Below are 25,116 nucleotides of genomic sequence, written 5' to 3' on the forward strand. Positions count from 1 at the left end.
CCCGAAGCTGAAGTACACGGTACAATTCGAGTCTTATGGCCAAAATTTCTGAACTGCGCACGGATTCACCGTGAAATTCTACCTCTATATGGACCACATGCAATATCGCATCCATCTGTAGTTATATGGTTCCGACAATGTGACCATATCCACACAGACATTCGTGATACCGATCAAGAAGTCCAGAACTTGCAGCTTGGAATTTTCATGTTTTCGGCAAGTTGAAAGAACATGTCAGAGGAAAGAATCTTTCCAACAATTACACTGTTCATACATTGGTTCTCGAATGGCTCAGTGACCAAGGAGAGGTTTTCTATCGCCGAGGAACTTAACTACTGGGAGAACGTTACGACCGTTGTTTATGGAGAATTGGTCACTACGCTGAAAAATAGTGTCATGTATCCGTATAACTCTGAAGTGTAGAATTACAATGAATAGAAGTTACTTGGACTGCCATAATAACGTGTAGCTTACCTTTGAAGTCCTCTCGTAGTACACAGCCTCACCTGCGTATTAAAATTATGTGTGTTTTACACGCCAGTGAGTAATGTTTTAAGCTTCATTTGGCAGTGTAGCTTTGATATGGATATTTGGCACCCGAAGCAAGTCATTTCAAAAGTGTTACTATGCAAATCGGATTGTGTACTACATACTAGATTGTGAACGATTTCCCTTACTCCATGGCATTCCCAAATGTTATCAATACTGTGCCTTGTCTTTGCTTCACACATACCTAAAGAGAAAAAGAAAAACGGAGTTAAAAGTGATTTTTCAATAGCAACAGCACCATGTGTGTTCTTTTAAGGCGTAGGCATTACACTTAATCTTAGCTGTCACATGCCTCTCTAATATGCATGATATTGTGAAATCAGTCCCCAGCAAACTTCATCAGCTGTTTGACCTATATTACTGGGTGCGATTCAATAGCTGACAGCTTCTAAAATTTCTGTGAACGTAGACCCAGCTCGCTGTAGAATCGGTGACCGATCTGCTTCTGTACGCTCGAGTGTGTGACTTTGTTCGCAGGGATGTTGGAAGACTCATTTGCATCTATCCTTCCGCTATAGCCAGTGAACCGTATCGAAACGAGAGCCAAAGATACGCGATGTATTGTCTTAGCCTTTTTTGCCCGAGTGCCTGAAAGCACGGCGAGAGTAAAAAGAAACTTCAAAGGTGAACCTCAGAACAGAAATTCGCATTCATTTGTGCCTCCGAAATGGTTTCCTGTTTCACTCGAGCGTCCGCTATGCGAGCCTCTACATTTGTCGATAACAGAACAAAAATGACGGCTTTTCGGAATTCTGTTCTTCGTGCCGACTATATGATCTAATTTCGTACCGTTTCCGCTTCACACAGGTCTTTCTTTCTTGTGATTTGACGGAATCCAATCGGTTTTGCAGTTATTCAGTTGTCTTGGACTGTTCTACAAATAAAACTGTCATAAAAAGCAAATTACCTTGCCGGTAAAAGTCGTATATTTCGTCGAAATGTGGCAGCCTTTTTCATTATGAAGAGCACAGAGATATTATTCCACACATTCTTCACACATTTACAGCCAAGCCAGGAGGGCCAAGCGAGGAGGCGCAATGGTTCGTTTAAGCCACTCCGTCATCATTAACAAAGTTTTTCGCCGCTATCGAGATTCGTATAAAGCAAACACTGGAATGGTGTCTTTCAGAGAAATACGGCTCCGTCTCTGTTACCACATTAATCCGCTCTCTGTTTTCCTCATGTGCCACATACAAAGTGTAATTGTATCTTCTAGCCTGTAGAGACATCGGCTGGGTTGATATTCCCTTGCTTTTCTTCTCCTCTTCTCTTCTCTTTCATCACCTGCTTCTTCCTCAGTTTCTGGATTTCCTAAGGTAGTGTTTCCTCTTTCAGAACAAAGCAAATTATTGTCGGAACTACGAATGAACAACGCATAATGAATTGACTCATAGATGAGTAAAATGTCATCTCAGAGAGTCTACTTAACACATAAGAAACTCTTTTGAAAAACTAAACTCAGCTTCATCTTTTTGGCTGAATTGGATGCAGAGGACAGTTCACTACTTTTTAGCATTGTTTTGGAGGAAAATTAATCTAAATCAACAATATTACATTTCTGGCTCTGAGCACTATGGGACTTAACTTCTGAGGTCATCAGTCCCCTAGAACTTAGAACTACTTAAACCTAACTAACCAAAGGACATCACACACATACATGCCCGAGGCAGGATTCGAACCTGCGACCGTAGTCATCGCGCGGTTCCAGACTGTAGCGCCTAGAACCGCTCAGCCACCCTGGCCGACTATATTACATTTCTGTTCGTGGAGCCACGGTCTTGTTGGAACACAATTTCTACAGCACACTTGGCGGACGAACGAAATGCATCATGTAGGATATAGGATACAAGGTGTCGCTAGAGGTGTAAGTTAGGTTACATTAGGTTGTAGGTTTGGCTAGGTTTTATCACATGTTTTGTATCTACATGGCTAGTATTTGTTGATTAGCCTACGTAGTTTAAATGAAAATTATGGTAGTATAATTAATAAATTAGGTTGACTGGTTATGTAAGTCCGCTATACGAGTCTATTTTCACCACATAGCGTACAATGAGTCGCCAAATGACATTGGGATATGATACCAACAGCGATTTTAAATACATCAAAAACTTTGACAAGGAACTCTGCACCCGGATAGCATATAATTAACAAAATTATTTCGGAAAACTGGCTATAGTGTTCGATATGTTATGTTAGCGACCTCTAAGAAATAACAATCTAAGAAACGATAACACGAAGACAGGAGACTATCATCTGGAGCATCCCTGCCTTTCTTCGGAGCTACAACAAACAGAGTCCTGGGCAGAGGTACCTGCGCAGAGTTAAAGGAAGCCTTGGTCCCGGTATTCCTGGAATTTATGAAATACCTTGTGAATGCGGTAGCAGTCACACTGGTCAGTCCATACGAACGATTTCAGAAGTCTATGCTGACCACAGACGCCAAGTTAGAAATCGACATTTCGAACGTAATCTCACGAGCAAACCTGTGCTGAAACGAAAATATTATCCCATGCATCCACCGATTGAGATTCTGTCAACAATGAAGCCGTTGAGACCAGAACGTGTAACAACATCTTTAACAGTAACAGTAATCGTAGTGTCCCACTCTTAGTGGGACGCTACGATTCCGACCCTCAGTCGAATATCTGGGGCAACGGCTGTCAACATAACTCACCTGTCTTCAATAATGAGGGCATCCACCTGCTGAACGCTGTCAGTAATGTGGTGTGGCGTTCCAGACTCTGCGGCCTTCCTTGAATCGCTTGTTCCACACCTTGATCCGTGCAATGCACTCTTCGTACACTTGTGCCATTCTTTGATGAATATCAGTCCCCCGCACTATTTCCCCTCACAGGAAACACACTACACCCATTTTCTTTTCTTTTGAAGCTTGCAGGTCTCTGTTTTCAGCACGACTGGGTGCTGTGTTCGGCCGACGCGTGTACATGATCGCTCTATCGTCAAGTGGGTGTGCGTCCGTGTCCCTCTAGCGGCTAGTTTGGCTCATCAGCGCTCTAATAGGGCCACATCTTCTTCCGTAGGCAATGGCATTACGATCCATCCAGCTGTTTTAATTTTCAGCCTCCGGCTCTTTCTTTAATCGCCTTAATAGCAACAAATCACCATCATCATCAGTCACAAAGTCCAGTTCAGGGACTGAAGTACAAAACATCCACAAGTACGTAGTCATCTGAACAAGGGAGGGTTATTCATACGTCATCTACTGATGTACGAAAATACAACCACACAGAGGTCGTGGGATAGCACATATAAAGATGGCGGCAGTGTCGCGTGTACAACGTACAACAGGTCAATGCTTTGGGTTTTGTGCTCAGGTGATGAGTGTGAAAAAGTTTCCGACTTGGTTATGGCCGCACGACGTGAATTAACAGACTCTGAACGCAGAATGGTAGTTGGAGCAACATACATGGGTCATTCATTTTCGGAAATCGTTAGGGAATGTGCAGAGAATACCAGAATTCAGGCATCACCTCTCATCCCAGACAACGCATTGGCCGAATGGCTTCACTTAACGACTAAGAGCAGCGATGTTTGAGTAGAATTTTCAGTGCTAATCAAATAAGCAATAATGCGTGAAATAGCCACAGAAATCAGTGTCGGACGTATGGCGAACGTATCCGTTAGCACAGTGCGACGGGATGTGGCGTTAACGGGCAGTGGCTCAAGACGACCGACGCGAGTGCCTTTGCTAACAGCACGATATCGCTTGCCGCACCTCTGCTCAGCTCGTGACTGTATCGCGCTATTCGTCCACGAGACTCAGAGGGCCATAGACACGGGATCCCACATAGATGCTGTGTTTCTTGACGTCCGCAAGGCCTTCGATACAGTTCCCCACAGTCGTTTAATGAACAAAGGAAGAGCATACGGACTATCAGACCAATTGTGTTAGTTCTCAATGGAGAGAAGTCTTCCAAAGTAAGAGTGATTTCAGGTGCGCCGCAGGGGAGTGTCGTAGGATGGTTCAAATGGCTCTCTTATCTTCTGAGGTCATCAGTCCCCTAGAACTTAGAACTACTTAAACCTAACTAACCTAAGGACATCACACAGATCCATGCCCGAGGCAGGATTCGAACCTGCGACCGTAGCGCCTAGAACCGAGTGGCCACTCCGGCCGACATGTCGTAGGACCGTTGCTAATCACAATATACATAAATGACCTTGTGGATAACATCGGAAGTTCACTGAGGCTTTTTGCGGATGATGCTGTGGTATATCGAGAGGTTGTAACAATGGAAAATTGTACTGAAATGCAGGAGGATCTGCAACGAATTGACGCATGGTGCAGGGAATGGTAATTGAATCTCAATGTAGATAAGTGTAATGTGCTGCGAATACATAGAAAGAAAGATCCTTTATCATTTAGCTACAATACAGCAGGTCAGCAACTGGAAGCAGTTAATTCCATAAATTATCTGGGAGTAGGCATTAGGAGTGATTTAAAATGGAATGAGCATATAAAGTTGATCGTCGGTAAAGCAGATACCAGACAAATTCATTGGCGAAATCCTAAGGAAATAAAATCCGAAAACAAAGGAAGTAGGTTACAGTACACTTGTTCGCCCACTGTTTGAATATTGCTCACGAGTGTGGGATCCGAACCAGATAGGGTTGATAGAAGAGATAGAGGAGATCCAACGGAGAGCAGCGCGCTTCGTTACAGGATCATTTAGTTATCGCGAAAGCGTTACGGAGATGACAGATAAACTCCAGTGGAAGACTCTGCAGGAGAGACGCTCAGTAACTCGGTACGGGCTTTTGTTGAAGTTTCGAGAACATACCTTCACCGAGGAGTAAAGCAGTATATTGCTCCCTCCTACTTATATCTCGTGAAGAGACCATGAGGATAAAATCAGAGAGATTAGAGCCCACACAGAGGCATACCGACAATCCTCCTTTCCACGAACAATACGAGACTGGAATGGAAGGGAGAACCGATAGAGGTAGTCAAAATACCCTCCGCCACACAGCGTCAGGTGGATTGTGGAGTATGTATGTAGATGTAGATGTAAACCCGACGCTACAGAAAAACCGATGCCTAGTCAGATGAATCCCCATTTCAGTTGATAAGCGCTGATGGTATGATTCGGGTGTGGCGCAGACACCACGGAGAATGGACGCAGGCTGTCAACAAGGCAGTGTGCAAGCTGGCCGTGGCTCCAAACTGATGAGGGCTGCGTTTACATCGAATGGACTAACTCCTCTGGTCCAGCTGAATAGATTGACTGTAAATGATTATGTTCGGCTACTTGGAGACTTTATGTTCCCAGACAACAATGTCATATCACTGGACCACCATTGTTCACGATTGGTTTGATGAACATTCTGGGCAATTCGAGCTAATGATTTGATTTGGCCCTCCATGTCATCTTACATGAACATTATCGAACATTTACGGAACATAATCGAGGTTCTGTTCGTGGTTAACATCCTGCAACACTTTCGCAGTTATGGACGATTGTAGAGGCTGAATGGCTCACTACTTCTGCAGGAGACTTCCAACGACTTGTTGCGTCTATGCCACATCGAGTTGCTGCATTACTCTGGGCGAAAGGAGACCCGACACGATATTAGGAGGTACCCCATGAGTTTTGTCACTTCACTGTCATAGGTCTCCTGGAGTATTACAATAAAAACGAATTAAATTTGGGTAGCTGCCTAGAAGGCTTTAATTGGAAAAATATAATTACCGTCAAGAAAGGAGTACATTACAATGAAATAAACACCCTTAGCTGCTGACAGGCGTTGACATACGTCAACGGGGACAGATGAAAATGTGTACCCCGACCGGGACTCGAACCCGGGATCTCCTACTTACATGGCAGACGCTCTATCCATTTTTTTTTAATCTCATTCTGTACGCTTTTGTTCGTTACATCTGCTCGAGGCAGACGTCGTAACACATCCGTTTAAGTTCGTAGTTGATCCATTAATTCAGTTTTTTTTATTAAAGAGCGCAGCTAACCCTATGACCGAACACGCTGAGCTACCGTGCCGGCAATCAATCTGAGCCACCGAGGACACAGAGGATAGCGCGACTGCAGGGATTTATCTCTGGGCGGGGGCACTACGAATGTAGTGCGGGACAATACGTTGAGAATGTCGGTTTCGCGGTACGCGTGCCAGAGATAAATCCCTGCAGTCGCGCTATCCTCTCTGTCCTCGGTGGCTCAGATGGATAGAGCGTCTGCCATTTAAGCAGGAGATCCCGGGTTCGAGTCCCGGTCGGGGCACACGTTTTCATTTGCCCCCGTTGACGTATGTTAACGCCTGTAAGCAGCTAAGGGTGTTTATTTCATTGTAATTTCATTCTAAAGAGCTGCATGGTCACCGATGGTATCTGTTCTTTCGGACATGTCCGAAAGAACAGATACCATCTTAGTAAATACATAGCCAAGGCTCACCGGCCACTTGACCATCTTCCTCTTCTGTGCGAATGCCTAAACAGTGCCCGAACTCTTACGGGAATCGGCAACGCGCCGCGAGTAATCAGTATAATGGGAGGGGGCACTACGAATGTAGTGTGGGGCAGCAAGTTGAAAATGGGGGTTTCGCGGGAGGCGTGCCAGAGATAGACCCCTGCAGTCGCGCTATCCTCAGTGTCCTCGGTGGCTCAGATGAATGTCCGCTCCCGGGAGCTGAGTGGTCAGCGTGACAGAATGTCAATCCTAAGGGCCTGAGTTCGATTCCCGGCTAGGTTGGATATCTGCCGGCACGGTAGCTCAGCGTGTTCGGTCAAAGAGCTTGTCAGCCTCTGTAATAAAAAACTGAGTGGAAGGATCAAAAAACGAACTTTACCCGATGTCATGTGACGTCCGCAACGACCAAACCCAACGATCAACAACGAACTAAAAAAAAATGGATAGAGCGTCTGCCATGTAAGTAGGAGATCCCGCGTTCGAGTCCCTGTCGGGGTACCCATTTTCATTTGTCCCCGTTGACGTATGTCAACGCCTGTAAGCAGCTAAGGGTGTTTATTTCATTGTAATTTCATTATAACGAGCTGCATAGTCACCGATTGTATCTGTTCTTTAGGACATGTCCGAAAGAACAGATACCATCTTAGTATATATAAAGGAGTACATTTCCAGCACACATTCATAATGTTCATATCCCTACGTTAACTGTTTCTCTGAAGACAAAACTGCTGCAGTGTGACTACTAAAAAATCGTTTCTTGTTTAGGGCCGTCTACAACAGTCCTGGTCGACCTGGTCCTACAGCCCACTAGTGGTCGTTCCAGCTCGCATTGTGGTCAGTAGGCAGGGGTTTTTAATCTTTTCCATTGAGTTGTCATAACATTTTGACATAATGTATTATTATATGCTTCGACATGCAGTAATTCTGCTTTGTAAGGTTAACTTACTCCCCTACACTACAAATCACTATTACTGAGAAAACTTTGGGCGGTTAGAAAATTTTACTGCTGACAGCGATGCAAACGTGGGCGGCAGGTGTATAAGAACATATAATTACACTCCAGGTGGTATCTAATAGCGTCTTAGTTATAGTTGAACCGTGATTACTGGTCATTTCTGCCCCATTTACTCAACGTTGCATGGGGGCTTAATTAAAATAGAATGCAAATAATTTTAATTTTTTGCTTCAGTAGCTGTCTGTCCGATTACGAAGTCTCGTAAACGGTTGGCCCTGACTATTTTTGTACGCAATCTGACTGCATAGCAACAACAACAAAGAATGAAATGGAAATTTTCATTAACACAATTAATTAATTAAGTCCCCAGCAACTATAAAACCTACGAAATCAAAGCACAAGTATAACTGTTCTGTGTGTGGAAGTATGACTCAACGTACGCATCTGGCACGGTTCTTCTTCAACAACACAAGAAATTTTAAATATCATTTATACTGAATTAATTAAAGAAAATAAAAATACCATAATTACTCAAGAGAACCAGAATTACACTCTAATCCAAGAACACAAGCCTGGTGCTTTGTTGACTGAACCTGTAATGACGCATTATTTAAAACATGGAAATAATGAAAAATAAATCAAGTTTCGTTACCTTCATATATTGACCAAAATCACTCTAATCATTACAATATATCTCCACACCGACTCGCTATTACCACATCTCAACAAGAACTTTTCAGTATCACATCTCAGCAAGCACTCCCTACTAGCACATCTGAACACGAACTGACTACTACGAGTCCTGGACAAGCACTGCCCACTACGAGTTCTCAATAATCACTGCCAGTGGAGGCGGCGGAACAATGCTCTCTAGCGATCTCTGGCGCTGTGGCTCAGTGTAGCCACCTTTCATATGCCCTTCCTCCACGGCTAGAATTTGATGGTATTTTTGCCAGCATTGGTGGTGAAAATACCACCAAATTCGTCAAAAAAATACAGACAAAAATAAAAGATAATATTAATACGTAAATATCATATAACTAGATAAAATTTTGGCTTTGCACTGACCTTTCAATAACCTATTATATAGAATACAGTAAGCAATACAAATTCTTTCATAGATGTGACTTTACATAATAGTTTACACAAGTATTATGTGGTTAAACAATTCAATCAATAGCGTCAGCAATGACGAATATGTGTAGTAAGAGTCTCATAACTTTTCACAACCAGTAATACACAAAAAATCAGTTTATACAAATATTCACATAAACGCTTTCCATAGCTCAAGAATAAGCAGTTGACAGTTCCAGCAGTAGCACCCAGCAATGGTCAACAGGTGCAAAACCAACAAATGACATTTTTTTTTTAGTAGAAACAGTCCATCAGTGGCACCCAGTAATGTTGAATAGGTGCAGACACCAACAAGTAACACCATTTCAGTATAAGCAGTTCCATTAGTGGCACCAGCAATGTTGAGCAGATGCACACAGCAACAGGTGACATCTTTTCAGTAGAAGCAGTCCATCAGTGGCACCCAGCAATGTTGAGCAGGTGCCGACACCAAAAAGTAACACCATTTGAGTATAAGCAGTTCCATTAGTGGCACCAGCAATGTTGAGCAGGTGCAGACATCAACAGGTGACATCTTTTCAGTAGAAGCAATCCATCAGTGGCACCCAGCAATGTTGAGCAGGTGCAGACATCAACAAGTAACACCATTTCAGTAGAAGCAGTCCATCAGTGGTACCCAGCAATGTTGAGCAGGTACACACAGCAACAAGTCACATTTCTCAGCAGAAGCAGTTCCATAAAATTCACTATCACTGATCACACTGTTCATCAGAGTTTATAAGCAGAAATTAAACATGTCCTAGTGGCACCAATCACGTAGAAAAGGTACAAGTAACAGTCCATAATTTTTACAATCACTGATCACACAGTTCATCAGCAGAAATTAAACATGACTAAATGTCACACATCATGTTGAAAAGTGCAGCACCATCACTAATCAGACAGTTCAGGCATGAACAATAGTTTGAATACACATACAATGCTTTTACACTAAACATACAAATCATAACAAACACACAAATGATATCAGATAATTGTCCTATTAACTATTACAATACACAAATACCAGTAAACCTATAACATTGATGGGTGTCAGTGCAAGCCACTACCAACAAATAAAATAATATTTAGGAGATAGTTGGGTAGGATTAGGAAAGGAAAACACACACAAAACACACTCACTCATCTTTCATCCACATTAAGTACTACTGTGTAATTGAATAGTGTTAACTGTGTAAATGTAACTCTGTCCAAGATTTGATGTTCATCATGTGTACCAAGTAGTAGTGGCAGCAATGTATAACAGTCAATAATAGTTAAGTCAACGTCATAGTCATCATGTCTAGACCAATGTTTGCCAAGCCAGATCAAAATGTACGGTTGCTGAACAACTGTCAGTGAGCCAAGATATGCACATGCTTCCTCTCTCAAAAAAAAGTATATACTGCTTAGTGATTTGACAAAGTGTGTGTGTAGACAGTCTTCCTTCTACTTGAGTGTTCTAGTCTGCCATCTTCATCCTCCTTGTTCCATATGGACCAACAAAAAAAAATATGCTCCTCACTTACTTTACCTCTTATCCACCAAAACTCCAATAATCATCAGCATAATCTCAATACTTCACTAATACCTCTTCAATACGTCGATACATATAAACCTTATCATCAATATCATTTACCTTACCTCTTGTCCACGAAAACTCCAATAATCATCACTTAATCTTAATACTTCAATAATACCTCTTCACTACGTCGATATATATAAACCTCAGCACCAATATCACTTCACTTCCATAACAACTCTTTCCTCTAGTCAGTCTCCTCGAACAAGTACAGACAAAATCCTAGTGCAACTTCAATGCATCATCCCATACAATCCGAAGACACAGTGTCTACACACAACCTCTGTGTAATCCATCTGACCCAAATTTTCTACTCATTATAAATTATAAGATACATTTTGGTTCCTTGTCCATCATTAAATAAAAGAAATGCATACATGACCTCTAACAGACTTAGTTCGAATAACTCTCAGTAATTAAGTACGATTACGGAGTGTGAATGATCATAATATTTCACAGTGTGTACACCACTTCAAGAATCATAGCAGAAGCAAACATGTGGAGTATTTTTTGTGTCAAGTGTCACTTCCTATTTCAATTGCTCACGAAAAATGCAGTGTAATAACTGTCAATGGTCTAACCCTAGTTTTGGTATGTCATGTCGTTAGCTTCCTTCCTATTAGCATAAATTTATACAGCTTCCATAAAACCTCAGCTCATGTGACTTCTATGAAGTTTCTTGTACTCATGTCGTTCGTCGAATTATAGCAGTTCATTTTCTTATCTTAAAAATATAAGGCACTGAGCATAAGCAAAACATGCAATAGCGAGTAAATATACCAGTAGAGAACTGAATGTCAACAAGTGGATGCAGCACAATTCCTACAACGAGGCTCTGCCAAGCGAACAATCTATAATTAATACCACAGTGTAACCTAAACTCTGTATTTGTACACAGTATATCAGCATTTCTATATACTAAATTGAAGAGTAGTTATGACAACAAAACAGAAATGTGTAAATATGCAATCCATACGCACAGCAGCAAACATATATCTTACGTAATAAACAAGTCATTAGCATCATATCAGCATAAGCAAATAAATGTTTATATGTAATCTTAATAAGTAAACATGAAGGCGCAAGCAGAGAAATCACAAAGTGTAACCTACATACATAACCATATCAGCACAATTAATCAGGTGACAATTACAATTTAAATAAATAAGCACAGCAGGCACATAATTAAAAAATATGACATCAGTGAAAAAGCAGTGTAGCCAAGCAATGCATAATATATACAAATAACAACCCTGTTCATTAGTCAATCATTGTCAAAATCAGTTAATGTGCGCAAGCACGTCGCTTCACTAGTAAATTCATAGAACATGAAATTTAGCACAAAGTATGAATCACGTAATCGCGAGCAGCAAATTACGTCTAAAGTACGTACCTAAGTGGAAATATGTTACCTGAAAAATAAACTCAATTAATCGTTACCTTTTTGGTTTTTTACTTCCTTTTTTTTATTATTTTTTTTAATTACATTCTTCCTGAAATTTTCTCCATAGCAAGTCCTCTTAACGTCGGACACACATAGAATTTACCTGAAGGTCTTAAATATTTTATACAACCGTATCCTGAAAAATACTGACCGTTAATAACATAATTTATCAAGTCACTATAGCTTTATACTGAATTTAGTCGGAGAAATTAGACTGTATATTTGTTTACGTCTGTCAGTGCATTCGCACTGAGCGCTCGATCAGCTGTAGGCGCGTGACGTAGGAAGCGATTGTTTGCGGTCAACGACTGCCTTGTGCGGCGCGCCGACTTGACTGTTGCTTTGAGTATGTGCCGCCGCCGGAACACGGCGCGGTATCCTTGTATTCTCTGCATGTTTACATGTAGCTGTTAGTTTCTCTAAAGTATGTCATTCCACAAAAATTTTAACGTTAGATATGTGATGTATTCCCTTAGAGCGCCGAGATTTAAGAGTTTCTACTTCAACAGTGTTATCATGTATAATTTTGCGAATTCTATATGGACCGTTATAAAGCAGAAAAAATTTGCGACACAAGCCTTTTCCTTTGTGAGACAAACGATGAGACTTAATTAACACCTTTTGGCCAACTGACAAGATTTTTAAACGACCAGGATGTTTAGCTGATTTCTCTCTTCTAGCAGCCGCAGATGCAATATTTTGTAGAGCCAGGTTGACAACTTCAGAATGCCGCAGTTTCCGTGAAGGCGGAAAAGGAACGATTTCAGAAATGCGATTTGTTGATACTTTATTTTTTAATATCAATAGAGGCGGTAAAGAAGTTGAGTCATTAGGAAGTTCATTCAGAATGTTTTGAAAAATATGAAGATACTGATCCCAAGTTCTGTGATTCTGATGACAATAAAGACGGCACAATTTATTGATTTCCTTCATCCATCTTTCTGAAGCGTTAGATTGAGGGTGAAAAAGTGAAATGAAGATTGGTTTAATTTTACGACGCCGTAGAGTACGAAGCCAGATTTTAGAGCGAAACTGTGATCCATTATCTGATATAACCTTATCAACATGACCCACTTCTTTAAGAAAATGTTTGATGAAAGCATTAGATACTGAACGAGCTGTTGCTTTGCGTAACGGTGTAAAACACACATATTTTGATGTCAATTCCACTGCTACAAAAATGTACGCAAAACCATTAGTAGATCGAACCACTGGACCGAACAAATCAACTGCAGCCATCTCCTTTAATTTCGCTGGAATGATAGGAAACAACGGTGCTCTGTGAGAAATTGTTGGCGGCTTAGCCTTTTGACATAATTTGCATTTGGCAAGAACAGATCGAATACGTTTTTCCATATTACTGAAGTAGCAATTTTCTCGTAATTTATGAAAGCATTTTCTGGGACCAAAGTGCGCATAACTAAAATGTGTGTACCAAATCAATTTATTGACCCACTCATCAGGAATACAAACTAACCAAACAGAGTTGTCGACCGATTTTCGTTTGAAAAGAATATCATTGCGAACTAAATAATACTGCCTGATCGCTACGCTTTCCTTTCTCCTCCACTTCTCCTTAATGTCCTTCCAGATTGGATCCTTATTTTGCTCCTTAGCGATGTCCTGGAGCGAAGACGAAATAAAGTTCTCAAACGCAACACCTTGAATGTACATCAAACAATAATGGTTTTCTTTGCAGTCCTCTTCAGCACTTTGTTTCAAACCCATAGGTGCACGTGATAAAGCATCAGCAACAATATTTGAAGATCCCTGTATGTAAACAATACTAAAATCAAATTCCTGTAGATACAGCGCCCATCGTGACAATCTGCCATGAGTTAATTTTGTCGACATAAGAAATTCCAAAGCTCGATTATCAGTGTAAACCTGAGTATGTCTACCAAACAAAAATGTGCGAAATTTTGTGAAAGCCCAAACAACAGCCAAAGCTTCAAGTTCCGTAATCGAATAATTCTTTTCGGATTTAGAGAGAACACGACTTCCAAATGCAATAGTCTTGTGTACTACAACGCCGTTTTCTTCTATCTCTTGAAATAAATGTGCACCTAGGCCTTTGTATGATGAGTCCGTCGCCAAACAAAAATCTTTAGATAAATCCGGATGTGAAAGAAGTGGAGCAGCAACTAAAGCGTCACGAATTTGTTCAAATTCTGATTGAGCTTCCTCATCCCAACACCAATTAGAATTCTTTCCAGATAGTTCACATAAACGAGGTGTGGCCAAATTGTCCAATCTAACAAAGCGTCTAAGAAAATTACAGACACCAAGGAAACTACGAACATCACGTTTTGTGGTAGGAACAGCATAATTACGAATAGCGTCTAGTTTTTCTGGATCAGGAAGAATACCTTCTGTAGAAATAATGTGACTGAGAAATTTCACCTGAGAACGACCAAATTCAGATTTTTCCAAGTTCACTGTCATGCCAACTCGTGCAAAAATACATAATAATGAATCCAAAATTTTGTTATGCTCACTCCAAGAACGTTTAGCAATAAGAATATCGTCAACATAGGAAGTAATATTGTCACGAAGATAAACAGGTAAAATTTCATTTAAGCTACGAATGAATGCTGCTGAAGATACAGTAAGTCCAAACGGTAATTTCCGAAACTGGTAACAGTTACCAAAGGCTAAAAAGGCAGTATATTTTCTACAATCAGGGTGGAGTTCTATTTGCCAAAAACTTGCGCGCATATCAATCGTGGATAAAACTTTAATTCCATGGAAATGTTGAAGAAGTTCATCTAAATTTTGTGGACGGTCAGTTTCAGGAATAATAATATTATTTATCTGTCTGGAATCCAGAACCAAACGAATTGACCCATCCTTTTTAAGAACAACGTGTAATGGGCTGGTATAAGGGCTGACTGCCGGCTCAATAATGCCCTGATCTTACATGTATTGAAGTTCATTCTCAACCTTGTCTCTGTAAGCCAAAGGAATAGCGTACGTTTTCCCGCGAAATGGTGTGTGTTCTTTTACTTTAAATAAATATTGTAAGCCTTGTATAGTTCCTGTGTGATGACTAAACACTGTAGCATGTGAAGTCAAAATATGGTGCAGCTCTTCTCTTGCAACGTCATCTGGCACTTCAGCTTTTTTAACCTTTTCATTAATTAATTTTTCGCTACTAATTATATCCTCCATCGCGTCTCTGTATCTATTGTCATTGTCATGAATAAACACACTGTCGTCATAATGCTCAACGAAAACATCAGAAGTAAGAAACCTTAAACATTTTGTATCTGATTCAGATCTTGCTAAACACTCGAAAAATTTCAAACATTTCGGCATTCCGGCAACAGTCAAATTCACACTTCCTTCTTTAAAGTTCAAAATTGCCTTATGTGTGTTAAGAAACTCCATACCTAATATAATCTGTGTACTGAGTAATGGAACAATAATAAAATTAGCAGACAATTCGTATCCTTGACAAATGAAATTTAGGTTGGTCTGTTGTTTAACTTCCACACCTTTTCCAGAAATCGCTCCTCGAATTGTAGTTTTAGAAATAGGTAACACAGGACAACTGATTCACTAATGACGTTCAGTGGGCTCCCAGAATCTAAAACTGCAGTGAACTTATTCTTACCCACACATACTTCAATAACAGGATGTAAAAATGCGTCTACATTATTTTCCTTTTCGCCTAGCAAAATGTCTCTCATATCTTCCAGGCGTACGTAGTGTAAAGTTGTAGTGTCATTACTTTCTGAACCGTCTATATTGCTGCCAGAAGCCGAAGCTGCTAGTCATTGTCGATTGTTTGCGTCACGTCTTTGATTATTCCCGACATTTCGCGGATCAATTTCTACTATTTCCACTTGTCTCTCTGAATTTCTGTCACGCGGAGGATGCCAATTAGGTCCTTCCTGTCTGTTAGATGCAAATTCTTGGTTGTGTCTGTTATTAAAATTTCTGTTTTCCTCTCTGTCTGCATAACTACTTCTTGTATAATTTCGACTATCACTTCTGAAATTATTGTTAGACCCACTACCCTGGTTATTTCTGTAGTAAGAGTTTCTATTATTGTATGAATAATTTCTGTCTTGATGATACCGATTACTGTTTCCGTATGATTGATCATTCCGGTAAGAATTACCGTTATTATAATTGTCTGTCTAATTTCTGTTAGAACGTCTGTTATTGTCATAGGGCTGGTATCTATTGTCCTGTCTGTTACGTCTGTCATTCTCAAAATTATCCATATAACGCCCGTTCCGATCACTATCCCTTTTCTCTGAAAATCTATCGTAATTACTGTTACTGAAAAAGTTACAAGAAGTCCCGTCGTCGTTGTCATACTCAAGTTCTTGTAACAAAGTCTTAAAAGTCTCAATGTCGTCTTTACATCTTCCAGCTAAAGCAATTTGTCTTATGGATTGTGGCAGCTTAGTTAAACAAATGCGAATTAATTCAGTCGGGCTATAAGGGTTGGACAGGAACTGATTCTTTCGAATCATGTCTTCAAAGTATTCTGCCGGCGTGCGGAACTCAGTTTAAAATTACGCTGCATAATCAGACTATGTTTGACTCTGTCTTGTGTGTTTTCGGACCAATATGCCGATAGAAATGCATGATAAAAATCATTTAGATTATTACAATCTCTAATGAGTGCGCGCATCCGCGTCGCCGGTTCGTTTTCTAAATATCCACACATAAATTCCAGTTTGTGACTTAGTGGCCAATTTGGTGGGAGTGCGTACATAAATTGATCTAACCATGCACATGGATGTATGTCATTCTTAGAATTGCGGAAGATTTTAAATTTCCGAACAGTCAAAAAGTGTTTATAGTCAAAGTTTTCGCCTCGTGGCGACAAAGACCTACCGCGTCTGTCCCAGTTTGAATGTCGATAATTGTCAAGTTCGCGCGCCTGGCGCTCTCTTGTTGCGTCCCGTAAATGAAACAAATTATCTTCTTCAAACCCCTCTGGTATCTGTGATTCTAAATTTCTTTTGCCGTCTTTTCCTACGATTTCGCCTTCAATTTGTTTGACTTGCTTTTTTAATGCCTCAAATTCCCTTTTAACGCGTTCATTAAATTTTCCCTGATTGTCAACATCTTTATTTATGTTCTGGTACTCTTCGGTTTCTGCAAATGGTAATGGAGCTGTATCATCCGAATCTCTGTCCCCATGTAAACTTAGATTTGTCAATTTATCTGAAATCTCCTCAACTCTTTCCGATAAGTCACCTATTTTTTCTTTCTGTTTACTTACGTCTTCCGTAAGTGTCGCGACTCAGGTTTCAGTATTGACACATTTGGTAGTTAACTGTCCATATTGTTGTGTTAGGTTATTTAATCTGTCATTTGGTACGGATTCCTCGATTCTCTCAAATATTTCTTCCTTATCGTGTGCACGTTGTAAATTTAACTCTGAAAATTTTTGTACTATCACGCGATCTCTTTCCTCCTGTTCTCTATCCTGTTCCCTTTGTCTAATCTCTACTGCAATTAATCTATTATTGTGAGCATTCAAAATCGGTTGTACTTCTTCTCTGATTTCTTTCTTTAATTCATCTTTCATATTTTTGAAACATGTCCCTATTCGTGAATCTAACCGTGTTTCCATTGTTCCCATCTCAGTTTTAATTGTTCTTATTTCTGTTTTAAATTCAGATCGAAACTGCTCCATTGTTCCCATACCAGTTGTAATTATTCCTATTTGTGATCCCTGTGAGTCTAACCGTGTTGCTAAAGTTCCTATCTCTGTTTTAATTGTTTCCATTCGTGCTCCCAAATTTAATATAGCACTCATCAACTGCTCCGTAATAGCCGGTTCGAAATTCTTTTCGCCCCCAACATTTCCCGTGAAACCAACTTCTTTCGTCATGGCTGTAAAGCTATCTGTGTTCGATACTATTTCAGAATCTTCTGTCGTTAATCTCGGATTCTGTGAATTTCCTGATTGAGAAAAATGTTGAAATGGTTCCGGACTATTTTCCCGACTTATTACATTGTTTTCCACTTCATTATCCATCATACTGTTTTCCTCTGTTGGCGAGTTCGCCATGTTGACAATTTCGTCATTCTCACTATCCATCATTTTCGCCTTTTTCATTGATCGCGTAATCATTTACAAAACATACAAAACTCGTCACTGTACGGAAATTATACACAATGACTCTTTATCTGCAACAATACCATTCACTCGAAATGTTTCCCTCAAACACGATTAACGAACAATTGAAATAATTGCACTAAATCGTCAAACGCGTATACACGACAACAAATCAAATTCAGAGAAAAAAAAATACCATTAGAAGAATGACAATTACCAAATCTACACATGCAAAATAGACTACAATTACTAAACTACAAATTACTACAACAATACTACTGTCTACTATTTTTACAATCAGAAGAATTCCAAGGGACGATCCGAAGCAGCGGTCGCCACGTGCATGGGGGCTTAATTAAAATAGAATGCAAATAATTTTAATTTTTTGCTTCAGTAGCTGTCTGTCCGATTACGAAGTCTCGTAAACGGTTGGCCCTGACTATTTTTGTACGCAATCTGACTGCATAGCAACAACAACAAAGAATGAAATGGAAATTTTCATTAACACAATTAATTAATTAAGTCCCCAGCAACTATAAAACCTACGAAATCAAAGCACAAGTATAACTGTTCTGTGTGTGGAAGTATGACTCAACGTACGCATCTGGCACGGTTCTTCTTCAACAACACAAGAAATTTTAAATATCATTTATACTGAATTAATTAAAGAAAATAAAAATACCATAATTACTCAAGAGAACCAGAATTACACTCTAATCCAAGAACACAAGCCAGGTGCTTTGTTGACTGAACCTGTAATGACGCATTATTTAAAACATGGAAATAATGAAAAATAAATCAAGTTTCGTTACCTTCATATATTGACCAAAATCACTCTAATCATTACAATATATCTCCACACCGACTCGCTATTACCACATCTCAACAAGAACTTTTCAGTATCACATCTCAGCAAGCACTCCCTACTAGCACATCTGAACACGAACTGACTACTACGAGTCCTGGACAAGCACTGCCCACTACGAGTTCTCAATAATCACTGCCAGTGGAGGCGGCGGAACAATGCTCTCTAGCGATCTCTGGCGCTGTGGCTCAGTGTAGCCACCTTTCAACGTAAGTGCAAAACTGACCACCTGTATGTACTTGTGCGTTTCCCTTTCACTCTGGATCAATTCCTAATGCTGTGTGTTGGCCTTGTACGGCAGCGTAGTTGCGGCATCATCAGGATGCCAGCAGTTGACTCAGCGGTCTGTGACCCTGCCGACTCAGCCAAAGCCTTCTAGATACAATGCCTACACACAGCGGCCATATTGGCACGTGACGCCACAAACTGTTGGCCATCTTATCTTCAGTCGGTAGTCCTGTTCGCGTGTATGTTGTGTTGAAAGTGTGTGACACGTGGAAGTGACATATATTTCATACAGTATTCACCTACAGTTCTTCGAAGTATGGGATACAAGTGCTGCGTTCCCTTTTGCCAGGGAAATTATAAATCCCAAAAAGGCGTGAAAGTGCATGTGTTTCGATTTCCCAAATGTGTGAAGTTGAGAAATCGCTGGATTGCAGCTATTTACAGACAGGAATTTGTGTCTACGCATCATTCAACGGTAAGTAAACGACAAAAAATTTGTAGCGTGTTATTTGTTTTCATTGCGCCACATTTGCCAATTGTTTTTAAAAGCAGTTATGTATCATGTACCAGTATTATTTCTTTCTTAATTATGGACCATTGCTGCGAGGTTAATACGAAGCTGGCTGTGAAATGTTTTTCATATTTGCAACTATTGTCACGGAGAATAGTGATATTAACTAGTGTGACTCGAAAATGTTTAGTATTCCTTATCATTCCTACAACATTATGAAGTTTCCAGTAATTTTATTTGGAAGAGCTACAGCATGATTTTGTTCAGTTTTACATTCGGAAATAATTTCAATTTGAGTAAACTACCTGAGAAAATTGATTTAATGAATTCAGTGTTCGATAGATTAAACAGTATAGAAAGCAGAATTTCGAGGTAAGTGCATTATGATTAAATTAACGGCACTCTGCGACACGAATTTCAATCGAGGATATAGGAGAAACAATCTTTTCATGTTTAAGGTTGTAAAGTTGCGGAGAAATAGGGAAATAAGATATTTTCGGGTTTTTTGATTTATTAAACATTATCTCAGGAGGTACTCCATTTCGTCGAATGATTTGAGTTTCGTGTGAGATCAGCAAATTTTGAAGCGGAGAGGAAAATTTACGAAAATAACCAGGGAAACAAATTCTTAAATTCTCTAGGACCTCCAGCTGCTTTATTTAAAACCGAAAACGTCTAGTTGTTGTTGCATATTGCCGATTTTTTACTGCAAGAAAGCGTAGCTCCTAAGGTAAAAGACAGAATTTAAAATTACAGTTTGTATTCAAGCCTAGAAACGCGTATTTAAGGCAAATGGTCAAAACAATTTTACATTTTGAAATAACATAGGGCAGTTTTGTTTAGTTACTTTACGCAATGATATAAATTTCCATACTTTCATTACAAGGACATGTAGGAGAGGGAAGCACGAGTATCTGTATGCGGCCTCAGCTCTAAAGCTCGTAAAGTTCGTGTAGCTGCAGAGTGCTTAACAGGAGCGTTCCGATACAGACCCGGCCATCAGTATGTGACGTCACAACTGTGCGCGCAGGCCTGTAGTCTAGGTGGTGTTGACTCAGCGCCGGTCGGTTCTGTGCTTCTCGCCGCCGAGGCTAAGATTGCGGAGACAACAAGCGCCCACGATCCTGTGTCAGAACCCGCGGCCATCGCCTCGGGATGCCTCCGGCGTCTGTTGGGTTTGTTGACCTTGGAACCGCTACTAATCGGTCAAATAGATCCTCAGTTGGTCTCACGAGGCTGAGTGCACCCCGGTCTAGTCCTGACCACCAATGAAAAATCCTTAGCAGTATCGGGAATCGAACCTATGTCCGCCGCTTGGCAAGCAGCTGCGCTGACCAAAGCTGCGGATGCTGACTTTGTAGTAACAAAGTTCATTTCCGCCCCTTGTGGTAGATGTGGCCATTATTCTCCTTCAGAAAATGGGATGATCGATTTATGATGAATTTGACTGAAAACATTCTTAACAGTTTGTTTTGTTGGTGCCTTCTCACTCGATTAACCTGATTACTTGTCTTCTGCAACGTTATTCCATGTATATTCAGTGGAAGAACGTTTACACATACAGGAACGCTGCCGTTTATGTTTTTACGAAAACAATGAAAACATTTTAACTTGGTTCGTATCGTTTTACTATTTCTCAATAGAATCGCTGTTAAAATTTATGCACTTTTGTGAGTGAATCATTTCCGGAAACATTTTTGTCACTTTGTTGTTGGTACCTCAGGAACACGGTTCTGAATGGTTTCATTAGCTTCTTGATGTGTCTAAAACAATGGTCACGCTTTTTTTGTTTAATTTAAGGATTAAGAGAATTCAAGTCAACATAGCCAATAAGCAGTTAATTCTGACTCCTCTGAAAACTGTTTTCTGTGTGGTACAGACGGTATCGTCGTGATGAAGAATGACGTAATGTTTTCGGTTGTTTATCCCGATTTTATCAGTGACTGACAACATGGAAGATCAGAGAACAATGGTCCCAACACGTCACGTGCTACAAATAAGGTTTCAAAGTACCCAAACAGTTAATTACTCCTTACTTTGTAACTATTACGATTATACTCAAATTTCTTCATTTCTTACGATGCTGTACACAGATTTCACGCGGTCGCGTTTTTTCAGCAGTTCAATAGTTCACACGAGTGTTTCACAGCTTCGATTAAATTGTGCGGAATCCAATGAGAACAGACCTCTTTTCACAATGAACTAATGTAAACTTGCTCTAATGCTAACAACAAGCAGATTAAATAGAGTACTTTCTTTCTGCGCACCGCCAGCAGCGCAGCAGGTGATCTAAGTGGTATTATTTTACCTTCTAAATTATCCGTGGTACTGTAAAAGGGGATATCAGTGCTACTTTTATTCTTGCTTCCTTTTTTTGTCATCGTAGACAGTAAAGTGCAAATTTATTAAAATCCAAATATTTGGTGGCGTGCGTTCCAATGATTGACAACTGTATCATTACAGGTTGTGTGTTTCTTTCGGACTGTAAAATCAGCGACGTGACCTTCAGTTTCTTCGTTACGTAAACACATTTTCGTAGCGTCTCCATAGCCTGAAATTAACGCATGTAACTGAAGTTTGAAAATGTTATCCATCACTGAAAATTTCTATTATGCACAGTTAAACTGATTTTTCTTTTAGTGTGTTTCAAACTGGGACATGGTTTTCCTCCCATTTGCAGACATTTTTTGAAACTGCAATGACTCCAGTTAGCAACTAAATATTAGGCTAACAAATGTTCGGGATATTCAAGCTTCTGTTTAGTTTATTCTTTTTCCTGGATATTTATTTATGGGCATTTATTTAGCTACAATAGTAACAATACTTTCTTTGAAGCAAAATGTATAACTTATGACAACTACCACACACGCCTATGTCTTAACGTTCTAAGTTCCTAAATTGAAACAAAAATTCTTTGCACTTATCCCGCTGAGCCTCGACGATTCCCTTCGAAGCAACAATTTAATAAAATAAAAAATTGTATTCTACCTACCAAACAAAGATTCAGGTTAAGTCCCCATCTGGCTACTTTATGCTTAGCCCATCGTAGGCCTACTTTTCCTTAAATTGCCAATCCCGGCCAAAGGCTTCGAAAACCCCGCGTATTGGGGTCAAATCAGATTACTTTCCCGCACACGCACTGTCTGTCAACGCTGTCAACGCATAAAACTGACAAGTAAAAAAAAAAAAATCTCAACAAATATAAATGACACTAAGTTACGTAAGTAACGTACTGCAGTTACGGTATCGAGATAATATGTTTACGACAAGCACATGTGAAGTGAAAAGTACTCTTACACAATTGACTTGCCTCCGCACAACTGTATCGGGCATAGCGGCAGCGCGGGACATGCGATTGTCGATTGTCTAATGAAAAAAAATATGGAAAATATGTGTATCGGACATCGTCTAAGTGTGCTTGCCATAATTTTTTTTATATATAATATAAATCGAACGAAACAAGCCAAGCGCAAGTCTTCATTGACTAAATTTTACTTATGTCCAGTAAACCACATTTCTACAGAATCAAAAATAGGTCAATGTTTACCCCGAACAGATATAACAAACCCCCGGGATATCCCCAGGCTTCCTCGAACGCCTTCAAACCTAGGACATAAGCGAGGAAACCAGGAAGTGTGGCATCCCTAGCCCAAGGCTACACCAGTCTTCTTGTATAAATAATCCAGACGTTGTATACCAAACTTAAACAAGAGAAAGCGCTGTTGATCGCTATGCTTTATCGCAATATCAGTAAAACGCCCCGTTCTGGCGCAAAAACAAAGGAGAAACCCTAGTTTAGTTAAACAATGGAGCAGTGTTTTTTTTTTCCTTTACAATAGCGCTGGACATCGTTGCAAATGCATACAAGGCTGTCTTTTAGTGGTCCGATTTATTTTCACGATTCTCTTGAATATTGGTGTTGCAACGGATCCCACCAGGAGCCACGCTACTCGACTTTCCTACTTTGCGCGCGTACACAGACGTCATCTCAAGCGCAACTCTGTTCTTGCCATAGCAGAACTTACTGAGGTAAATGTTTTAGAATCACCTAGAAATACTCTGACGGAAAAAAAATCGTAACATCTGTTTGGAGTTGGGCGACATAAACCAAAGTTGGTACACGCGTTTCTACATCTGCAAGCTGACATCTATTCAGATTTAGCGCCAGTCACATCGGAATGGTCCTAGTAGACCTAGGTTTGTTTTAAATACACGCTGTAACGGTAGTAAGGTTTAGTTACCTTTGAGGTTGGTCGTGATGAGTTGGCGTAGGTCAAGAATGTTTTTAAGACGATAAAGATGCCATCATCACCACTTACTGAGCTTAAATTAGGTCCTGTGATGGGGCTACAAGAAGCTGGATGTTCCTACTCCGATACTGCAGAATGACGCTGCAGGAATGTAGCCACTGTACATGAATGCTGGCAGCGGTGGTCGCGGGTCTGTACGTTCACAAGAAGACCGAGCTTCAGAAGGTCACATGACACTACCGAGGGGCAAGACCGTCGTGTTCGGCGTATGGCTCTGGCGCATCGTACTGCATCTGCAGTAACATTTTGAGTAGCAATTAGCACCACAGTGACACAAGGAACTGTTACAAATCTGTTTCTTCAAGGACAGCTCCGAGACAGACACTGACTCCCAGCCACTGCTATTTGCTACTTCAGTGATGTAAAGCGAGAGCTCATTGGAGGACAGGATGGGGAGCTGTTGTGTTTGCTGATGTAACCTGTTTCTGCCTCGATGCCAGTGATGGCCGTGTATTGGTTAGAAGGAGGACAGCAGAAGGCCTGCAACCAACTTGTCTGCGTGCTAGACATACTGGACCTGCAGTTTTATCGTCTGGGGTTATTTCGTATGACAAGAGGAGCAATATCGTGGTTATCCTACGCTCCCTGACTGCAAGTTTGTACCTCAGTCCGGTGATTCGACCTGTTGTGCTGCCATTCACGAACAGCTTTCCAGGGGGTGTTTTACAACATTATACAGGTTGCCCAGATATCGCTCTTGTAAACCACATGCTCTACAGAGCGTCGGAATGTTCCCTTGGACTGCTCGATCGCCAGATCTCTTTCGAATCGGGCATCATCGGACGTATCTCCAGCGTCATCGACAACCAACATTAACCGTCCTTGTTCTGACCGGCCACGTGCAACATCGGTGGGAGTCTGTACCGCAAACTGACATCCAGCACCCGTAAAACAGAATGCAAGCATATCTGGACACTTTCATTCAACATTTTGGCCGCGACACCGTTTATTAATGTACCAGCTTTCCATATTTGCACTGGCTTATCTCTCACTTACATCACTGTAATCTTGCAATGTTAATCACTTAAATA

The 25,116-nt window shown here is 40.5% G+C and overlaps 1 non-coding gene across 1 annotated transcript; it reads left to right on the top strand.

Annotated features, from left to right (window-relative positions):
- Window positions 1-6,729: 6,729 nt before the first annotated feature.
- Trnak-uuu (transfer RNA lysine (anticodon UUU)) lies at window positions 6,730-6,803 on the top strand. The gene has a single exon. It is a non-coding gene; the product is annotated as a tRNA-Lys (tRNA).
- The last annotated feature ends 18,313 nt before the right edge of the window (window positions 6,804-25,116 follow it).

The sequence above is a fragment of the Schistocerca nitens genome, chromosome 7 (genome assembly GCF_023898315.1).
Source record: "Schistocerca nitens isolate TAMUIC-IGC-003100 chromosome 7, iqSchNite1.1, whole genome shotgun sequence".
NCBI classification, from domain to species: Eukaryota; Metazoa; Arthropoda; class Insecta; order Orthoptera; family Acrididae; genus Schistocerca; species Schistocerca nitens.